This window comes from Branchiostoma belcheri, unplaced genomic scaffold (assembly GCF_001625305.1).
Source record: "Branchiostoma belcheri isolate BF01 breed outbred unplaced genomic scaffold, Haploidv18h27 scaffold57, whole genome shotgun sequence".
NCBI lineage: Eukaryota > Metazoa > Chordata > Leptocardii > Amphioxiformes > Branchiostomatidae > Branchiostoma > Branchiostoma belcheri.
Genome location: NW_017804209.1, coordinates 905,853 through 915,558, shown reverse-complemented (window position 1 = coordinate 915,558; position 9,706 = coordinate 905,853). Strand labels below are relative to the sequence as shown.

The window sequence follows — 9,706 nt, the reverse complement described above, 5'->3', positions numbered from 1 at the left end:
CAACACACACACACAAAATCGATTTTAATCGTTCCTCAATTATGGAATTTGAGAACCTTCCGGACCTGTTGTTCCAGTTGTATGGATCTTATATCTGTTTATGTTGTCTCGGGCACAACTTTTAACACACCGTAGAATCATGACTACTGTTCCCTCCTCTTCCAGACCCTGTCTGAGTGGTTTGCGAACGAGCGTGACGTAGTCAAGGACCTCACATCGCTCCTCCTGCTGCTGTCGGGAGAGCCCCTGTTCGTGACGCACACGGTGGGAGAGATGCTGGCCGGCTATCACGAGCCGCTACTCGTGCTTGCCAAGGAGCTGGTACCTGAGGTAGTTAAAGATGACACGTTCGGCATCTTCAGGGTGGGTTTTGGAGTTTTTTGTCTCCCTGTATGGAAGTTTTGCTTTCAGTGAGTGTGTGTGTGTGTGTGTGTGTGTGTGTGTGTGTGTGTGTGTGTGTGTGTGTGTGTGTGTGTGTGTGTGTGTTTGTGTGTGCGTGTGTGTGTACTTGTGTGTGTGTCATAGACAGGTGGAACGGCATGAGGTACAGGATCGCTCGACATATTTTTTTTTGCTAAACTTTAGTAGTAGTATAGCATATACTAAATAATATAATTGATACGTGCAGTTTTTTTTATTAACGCTCTCTACTCTACTCTTGAACTGGATGAGGTACGGCATCGCCAATATTTTTTCCGCTAAACTTTCGTCCTATCAGTGTCACATTTGACGTGTAGTTTTTGGAATAACGTTATTTACTGTTTCTTCCGACAGAGAGGTGAACTTCTGGAACAAAACCGGGACTTGTAACATGATCAACGGCACAGGTAATCAACGTTTCCTCTAATACAATGGAAAAGCGATTCAGGATATAGGGATACTGTACAGGTGAACATTGACCATTGTCGGTCACTTTTTGGTGGTGATAATTTTCCCATTGCCACAAGAATTTTAATTCTTAAAAGAATCCTGTTAATAGTAATGAAAAAAGGAAGCGAATTCATCATTTCCTTCATCCAAACACTCTTTTAAAACACATAATGAAACTAGTGAACTATAACGGTAGACAAATTATAGTAGACGGTACTTTGTAAAAGTGTTGACGTTGCCCCACATGTTTGTGTTGCAGTGGGCACCATGTATCCCATCATTCACGACAAGTCCAAACCGATCTACGTGTTCCAGTCCGACATGTGCAGGTACGGAAAACGCCAGGCTGGTTGATTTCAACCTGAATCGTTCTTTTTTTTTATTTCTTTCTTGTCGCACTATGTCATCCTATCAGTATACCGTAATCTCCAAGCAGATCATACGGTGGCAAGGCAGTATCCATTGGACAGAGGAGTGTCTATTTAAGCCAATGGATACTGTCTTTTGCGATCAGCAAAAGATCTGCTTGGAGATTATACCGGGGCTGCCATACTCGCTCCCTGCCGAAACGCGGCGTCGACCTGCCCAGGCTAAGTCGGTCGAATCGTGTCACGAGTTCTTTTATGCCATTTCTTTCCGTGGCTAACCTTCCAGATCCGTGCACGTGGTGTTTCAGGTGTTTAGATCTTACTAACTTAAAGATGGTCTCTATTGTTGGTCTTTGCAGATCCGTTCACGCCGAGTTTGAGTCTCAACAAGAGATGATGTAGTCTCCACCAGACTCTTGCAGGCTGAATAAATAGTAGGAATCGGCCTAAAAAGAATGTAGCTGGATACTGGAGTTGGCCGGCCATAGAGGGTCCAGTTTGCCTGCATACTAGACGGTGCTTAGAATCTTACCAAGATGGTCTCTATGCTGAGATCTCGTCTGTTTTCACCGTTAAACTTTGCAGGTCCGTGCACGCGGTGTTTGAGAGTGAACAGACGGCGAGGGACATCCCTGTGTACCGCTACACGGCCAGACCCAACCTGCTGCAGAGCGGAGACAACAACCCGGACAACCGCTGCTTCTGTCTGGGAGCCTGTCTGCCGGACGGGCTCATGGACGGGCGGTCATGTCATCAAGGTACTCATTCATTCATTCATTCACCTATTCATTCATGCACTCACACATTCAGTCATTCATTCAGTCGTTCATGCATGGAGGGGAGGTCCTGTCATCAAGGTACTCATTCAGTAATTCATTCATTCACTCACTCATTCATCCATTCATTCACTCATTCATTCATCATTCGCTTATTCATTCATGGATGGGCGGCCATGTTATCAAGGTACTCAATCGTTCATTCATTCATTCGTTCGTTCATTCATTCAGTTATTCATTCATGGACGAGCAATTCTGTCAAGGAACTCATTCATTCATTCATTCATTCATGAACTGGTGGTCCTGTCATCAAGATATTCATTCATTCGTTCATTTGCTCAACTACGGGCGGTTATTACATCAAGGGAGTTGTCCAGTCATTTATCCGTATATTTATTCATTTTTCTCCGAAATTGATCCGTCCTTCCGCCCGTGTGCCGTCCAGGTGCGCCGATCGTCCTGTCTCTGTCGCATTTTTACCATGGAGACCCTCGGCTGCTGGGTCGATTTATCCATTCATTCATTCATTCATTCATTCATTTATTCATTTATTCATTCATTCATTCATTCATTCATTCATTCATTCATTCATTCATTCATTCATTCATTCATTCATACGTTTTTTCGTTCCTCTATTCCACCCCAGCCGCGCCGATAGTTCTGTCCCTACCTCATTTTTACCAGGAAGACCCTCGGCTGCTGGGTCGATTTATCCATTCATTCATTCATTAATTCATTCATTCGTTCGTTCGTTCGTTCGTTCCTTCCTTCCTTCCTTCCTTCCTTCCTTCCTTCCTTCCTTCCTTCAGACATTGATGTATTCTTCTTTGTCTTCTTTGTTTAACTTTTGCTTTATTCAATATCAGTGGTAACTTTTAAACTTATAGTATTGGGAAGGGCCAAAGATAAACACGCAGGTTTCCGGCCCTCCCATGTATGTCTACTTAACTTCAATTGTTATATTTCATTTTATATTGTGAGTGCAAAACAATTAATAAACAAATAAAAATATTCTTCTGTTCCTCTGTTCCACCGCAGGCGCGCCGATCGTCCTGTCGCTGCCACATTTTTACCAGGGCGACCCGCGGCTGTTAGACACGGTGTGGGGCCTGCAGCCGGACAAACTCAGGCATCAGACCTTCCTAGACATCGAACCGGTGGGTGGGAAACTTTTTTCTTTCCTCACTTATCGAAAATCAACACGTTGAAGATCATGTATAGATTAACAGTTAGTAGAACATTCAGTGACAGTTTTTGAAAGGTAGAAAACACACACACGTGTGTATGAGTGTGTGTTTGTTTGTTTGTTTTTATTTGTTTACCCAGGGTGTACATATCGCCACTAAGGCGTTTTTCAATGTGCCCTGCAGGCATACATAAATAAAATATACAAGAAAATAACAGATATAACAAAATGATAAGTCAACTTATAAGTACAAATTAAAGTCAACTTAGTACAAATAAAAGTAAAAGTACTATATAATGCCGCAACTCAGTAAGGTGGTAATAAAACAAACTTGTCAAACCAAGAGCCACAACTCATAGTAATTAAGGCAATAATACAAAAACAAATCAAGGAAATAACAAGGGAATATAACAAAGGAATATAACAAAGGAATTTGCATATCAATGCTGTTTGATAACAAGTTATGATGTGGCAACACACTCCTGGTTGTAAAGGCGCTTAAAGGAAGAAACAGAATCTGCTCTTTTTAATTGAGGTGGGAGTGAGTTCCATAATGTGGCACCAGTACAAGAGAGGGATTTCTTTTTATATTGAAGTGTGTGTGTGTGTGTGTGTGTGTGTGTGTGTGTATGTGTGTGTGTGTGTGTGTGTATCTGTCTGTGTATGTTGTGTACGTGAGTGTGTGTGTGTGTGTGTGTGTGTGTGTGTGTGTGTTGACCCTTCGAGTGTCAGCTACAAATCTCAGTAAGCACTTGTATGTTTGAAATCGCAAAGATACATAGTATATATTACACAATAGCCAGGCACGTGGACAAGCCAAAACAATACTTCACACCCATGGGGTTAAATGACAAAGCAGCTACAAGGTGCACAGGTGCTGAAAAAGATTACCTGATACATGTAATATTTACTGACATTTGTGCAGACTACAGGACTGGCGATGAACGTGGCCAGAAGAGTGCAGATCAACATGGACGCAAGACCGGTGCCTCACATCAGGTAAACAGGTCGTGCATGGCTGTAGCTCATCATCATGGTTGTAGCTACTGTGGCCGCTATAATGAGAAGATTGGGCAGATAAAATAGCTCTTTTGGCAGGTATCACTTTCATCCTTGAGTATAAGATGTCGAGCGAAAATGTTCAGCTCTCACTAGATACTCACAAGAATTTCACCTCGGGATGACGAGATGCTGAAGCTCCAAGACGATGATGGATATTATGATACTATTGATGGCGATGATGATGACAATGTTGTCGATGATGATGATATTATCGATGATAATGGTGTCGATGATGATGATGTCGATGATGATGATGGAGATACTCTCGATCATGATGTTAACGATGGTGATGTAAACGATGATGAAGATGGTGGCGGTGATGATGTTGATGATGGTGATGATGTTATCGATGATAATGGTGATGATGATGATGTTGATGATGATGGTGATGATGATGATGACGATGTTATCGATGATAATGGTGATGATGATGATGGTGATGATGACGATGTTATCGATGATAATGGTGATGATGATGATGTTGATGATGGTGTCAATGATGATGGTGATGATGTTGAAGATGATGTTGATGATGATAATGATGGTGACGATACTGACTATGACGACCTTCCGTAATTCTCAACATTTCAGAGAAACAGAAAAAATACGGAAGATGTACTTCCCGGTCTTGTGGCTAAGTGAGGTGAGTTTTCTTTCAAATTTACTCCTGTGAATTATTTCCCCACTGGGCCTTGGAGAACTTATTTTGAGCTTTACGAAGTCCCAATCGTACCGGATGGTTTGCTACTGCTATATATTGCCTTAACAAATAATGAAATTCCTTGCAGTTGTTGAATTGCGTGTCCGAAAAATTAACACATATGAAAGGTAGGGGTACTTCTAGAAGAAGTATGCATAAAAACATAAAAACAAAAAGATTTTTCGTAATGTACAGTAGATGACAAATCATAGGGAGCTTGGTGAAAAAAAACATTTTGCACCAAGATCACCAAATAAATGAAGACCATGGATAGGTACAGTGTAATACCTGCTTTGCTACAGTCGTTTATGTTCTAGAGGGACACCACTATGCCGTTTCTTTCCACTGAATGGCTAACCTCATCCGCTCCATATATTTGTGGTAACTATTTGTAGATACAAATCTTTTAATTGTCAAATATGCCTCAGTTCAGCGATTGTAGCTACAATGGCATATTACCTGTTGTGTAATTTTATTATTTATAATCAATCAATCAACCAACCAATCAATCAATCAATCAATCAAAATGGTTTATTGCTAAAAATCATGAACATTGTAACAGAAAGCTGAATTGCGTTCAAAGATGTACAATCATTTTAAAAGCGTTAACAACTACACAATCTCGGAGTCCAATTGTCGTAGTAGAATTGCACATTGGAAGATATTTACACGATATGACGTACAGCTTAGTGAAATTCAAATTCATTCATTCATTCATTCTCTCACCGTGTGTAGACGGCCTTGATAGACACAAAATACGCGGACCTGTTCAAGTCGTGGGGCCTGGTGGGGGAGAGGGGCTCTTTCGGCGGGCTGGTCGCCCTGACGTGTCTGGGATTCTTTATCGTGTTAGCTGTGGCCGGAGTTACGTACAGGACGCACAGAGAACATGTGAGTATCGCGTACTAGCGAGGTCGTATGGGGTAAACGTGTTCGGCTCGGAACCAAGAGGTCCCGGGTGCGAATCCTACCCATGTCACCGATCTTGTGCCCCTGGCTGGGGGAAAGGGGCCGGAGTTACATACAGGACGCATAGACAACATGCACATGTGAGTATCGCGTACTTGTGGGGGGTCGTATGGGGTAAACGGTAGCGTGTTCGGCTCGGAACCAAGAGGTCCCGGGTTCGAATCCTACCCATGTCATACAGGACGCAGAGAGAACATGTACATGTGAGTATCCTTACAGTCTGCCACAATCCGAGACTCAAGAACTCACACACACAGCACAGTGCTGACTCATAAATGCCGCAAAACACCAGCATGTGCCGGCTTGTGGTGAAAGTAGCTATGTACTATTGCTGATTAACAATATGTATTTCGTGTGGTTAACCTGCATTTTTTTGGGGGGGGGGGTATTCGCTCGCGCGCACTAGTTTGGGGGTCTTCAGAGGATGTCATCCATAGAATAAAGTCAGTATTGCCATATCACCAAATGAACAAGTCTGAGACGTTTTGTCTGACGTGTTAATGTCAATTTTCTGTTTCTGGTTCCAGAATGCCAGAAGAGGAGACACCAGTCCCGCAGAATCAGCCAGCGAGAACGTTAACAGGCCTACTGATGAGAGGACGTCCCTTCTACGCACATGATGTTCAAACAGTCTGCCTTCAAGATCGGGGTATTTTAGGAAAATGTAGCCTCCAACAGGCCTTTCTAAAGGATAGTTGAATCTAGAGAAAATACAGTGAATAAGTGAACGGGCCTACTGATGAGAGAACGTCCCTTCTACGCACATGATGGACATAATCTCCAAGCAGATCCCTATAGGTGGCAAAAAGACAGTATCAAATTGGCCAGGCAGTATCCATTAGCCAGAGAAGGTCGCCGGCCACCAGCCACCGGGTGGAGGTAGCGAAAAAAAAAACGGCCATATATAAAAACCTCTGCTTGTAGAGTAGATGTACAATCATTTCTGCCGTCAAGGCTTCATGAGGGCACATTATGTAGTCTCCACCGGGCCTTCTTAGTAGGTTCTGGATAATTGATTGCCAAAAAGCAGTTTCCTCAAGCAACTGGATATGATTTTGGAAACGGTCAGACGTTTTAGGTACGTATCTACTAGCTTTCGCCAGTGACTGAGAGACCAGAGGAGAAATGCAGGTTTATAACTATAAGCACAAACTATTGATTGATATGAAAATAAGTGAAGACTATTTTTGGAAGTCCAAAAAGACAAGATGATGCACAAGATGGATAATTGAATTTGCAAAAATACAGTGAAAAACTGGCCATGGCAAATCAGCATTGTGATGATCAAACTCCCCCGGACATATACCTCATTGCGCGTTGGTGGTATGGAGACTGATACAAAGCCGCACGTACGATTTGTGGAATCATTGAAGCTCAGGAACATTGACCAAAGTGATTGGTTATCTACATGGTGCCATTACCGTGTCTCTTAATGACCACATGAAAATCTTGAAGTGTATTTTATACGTCGGAATATAGATATTTTCTCTAATAATATCAAACACTATTGTTATGCAGTTGAGATACAAGCTACAAGCATTTGTACGTTGTAATTATAATATAATCTTCCTTGGTCCACTGATTGTAGATTTTACAAGTTTAAAGTTAAAACTTTTGGTCCAACACAAACGTTCTCTCACCTAGAGCTTTCGACTGAGTCAGTCTACTGAGGAAGACCAGAGTGACTGGTCGAAAGCTCTAGGTGAGAGAACTTTTTGTGTTGGATCTAAAGTTTTGACGGAAAGTCTTTTTCCCATCAGATGAAAAGAACACGATTACACAATGTGAACAATGCCAGTTTCAACTTTACTGCGTCAACAGACATGAATGTGTACATAGCTCATAATTCTGTTACACTACTTTGGCTACATGTAGCAATCGCTTCTTCAAAATTGCACACTTTTGTTACAGCTGCGCGGGTGTAGCAGTTGGCAGGGTCCTGCACTCGCGCAAATCACCGGGTATATAATAATATATAGTCCATGGGCCAGACCAGATTTTATATAGCCTGGTATCCAGTCTTATATCGTGGTTGGGGCGGGTTTTCCTCGGGGCTGCAGGAGCTCTTCCCTGCCCGCCTCAGCTAGGTTTCCCGGTAGGTACTAGCTAGTATTTTACGATGGGAGGTTGACTAGCCCTGTGGTTGGGCAAATCAGCTCCCCGGCGTGCCATCTCTATTAGCCTAACACTCCTACCGGGCGGCCTGTTGGTACTGGGCGGGGGGAAACTATTACAGCCCCGAAGACACAGCCTGCCCCAACTAATGACCCAACCACGAGAAGACTTGATACCAGGCAGGCTAGGTAAACATACGGATGCAAATGACATCTTAATCACGCTTTTTGACACATCAACGTCAATTAGAATACAATAAATATACTTTGGTAATAGAATGTGTAAAAATTGTGAAAACTTGGGATTCTAGTTTATCTACCATCAACGTGTGTAACAACAGACGTACGTGGATATTCATGAAAAAAGAGGAAAAAAGATTTTGATCAAGAAATGCTGCTTTGTCTATTTCCTTCTAGATATTTGTTTCAAATAATCAGACCCCACTGACCCAAAACCCTCTATCTCATTTTCATTTCAAACGTTTGCCCCTACTTCTTAAAAATTCAAACTCTCTCCAAAATTCCAAAACCATTCAGTTTTTATCCAAAACATTCATCTCCCATATTTTCTCATTTCCTCTCTAAGTCACAGGTTCGATGGCATAAGTCAGAAACCTAGTCTGTACACTGCTATAAACGCTTAGGGGTGCCAGAGTATACAGTGCAATTTTACGGAATACAGTGCAATTTTACAGAATACAGTGCAATTTTACGCAATACAGTGCACTTTTACGCAAAACAGTGCAATTTTACAATACGATTGCACTGTATTCCGTAAAATTGCACTGTATACTAGTAAAATTGCACTGTATTCCGTAAAATTGCACTGTATACTCTGGCACCCCTGACACCACTACTACTACCCATCGCTCTCCATCGTTAAAAATCGTCTTCAATGTCTTCTGACCTCTCTCTAAAAACGTCATCAAAGGCACCATAAAAATTCACACTTCTTCATCTACACACAATTCACTGTGGCCGGTATAAATGATACTTGATCTGCTTTAATATGGAGCTACATTGTATAACAGAGATGAGTTAATCTCCAAGCAGATCCTAGGGTGAAAAAATACTAGCCTCTACCAGGCCTTTCTACGGGAATACGGATCGTAGAATTCGGCCAAAAAAAGAGAGTAAAATTGGCCAAGGGAGTCCGGCCGCAGGTAGGTACTAGTAGTTTCTTTCCCTCTAGTCAAACCAAGGCGGCCAAACTCCCCTGGCAAATATTCTCCTAAATATAACCAGCGTAGTTAGTCTGGTAGAGACTAGAAAAAGACAGTATCAAATTGGTCAGGCAGTATCGCGGCTAGAGGGTCCATACGCCACCTATTACAGTAAGCAGTGTTTCAGGTTGGCGAATCACAGAATCTCTTCGGCACAACCAAGTTTTGCCTTTATAATGTAGCAGAGCTACCAAAACATTCGTAGACTAGCTTTTGCCAACCCACGTAAAGACACATCACTTTCCAAGTAAGGGAAAAAGTCAAGGCTGCAAAATTTTTCAAAAAGCTTTGAAGGAAGACATCGCTTTGCATAGCCTATTTATATTTCTTATTAATTATAACTACAACAATTAATTGCAAATTAAACAAGCCACAAGCTTCAAAACTGGATTTATACTTTTCTTCCAAATTGATATTTGAGTGCAAACCAAAAATCTT

At 42.0% G+C, this 9,706-nt stretch overlaps 1 pseudogene; it reads left to right on the top strand.

Annotated features, from left to right (window-relative positions):
- LOC109481642 overlaps positions 1-6,551 on the top strand; it is a 7,410-nt pseudogene extending 859 nt beyond the window's left edge.
- Positions 6,552-9,706: the final 3,155 nt, after the last annotated feature.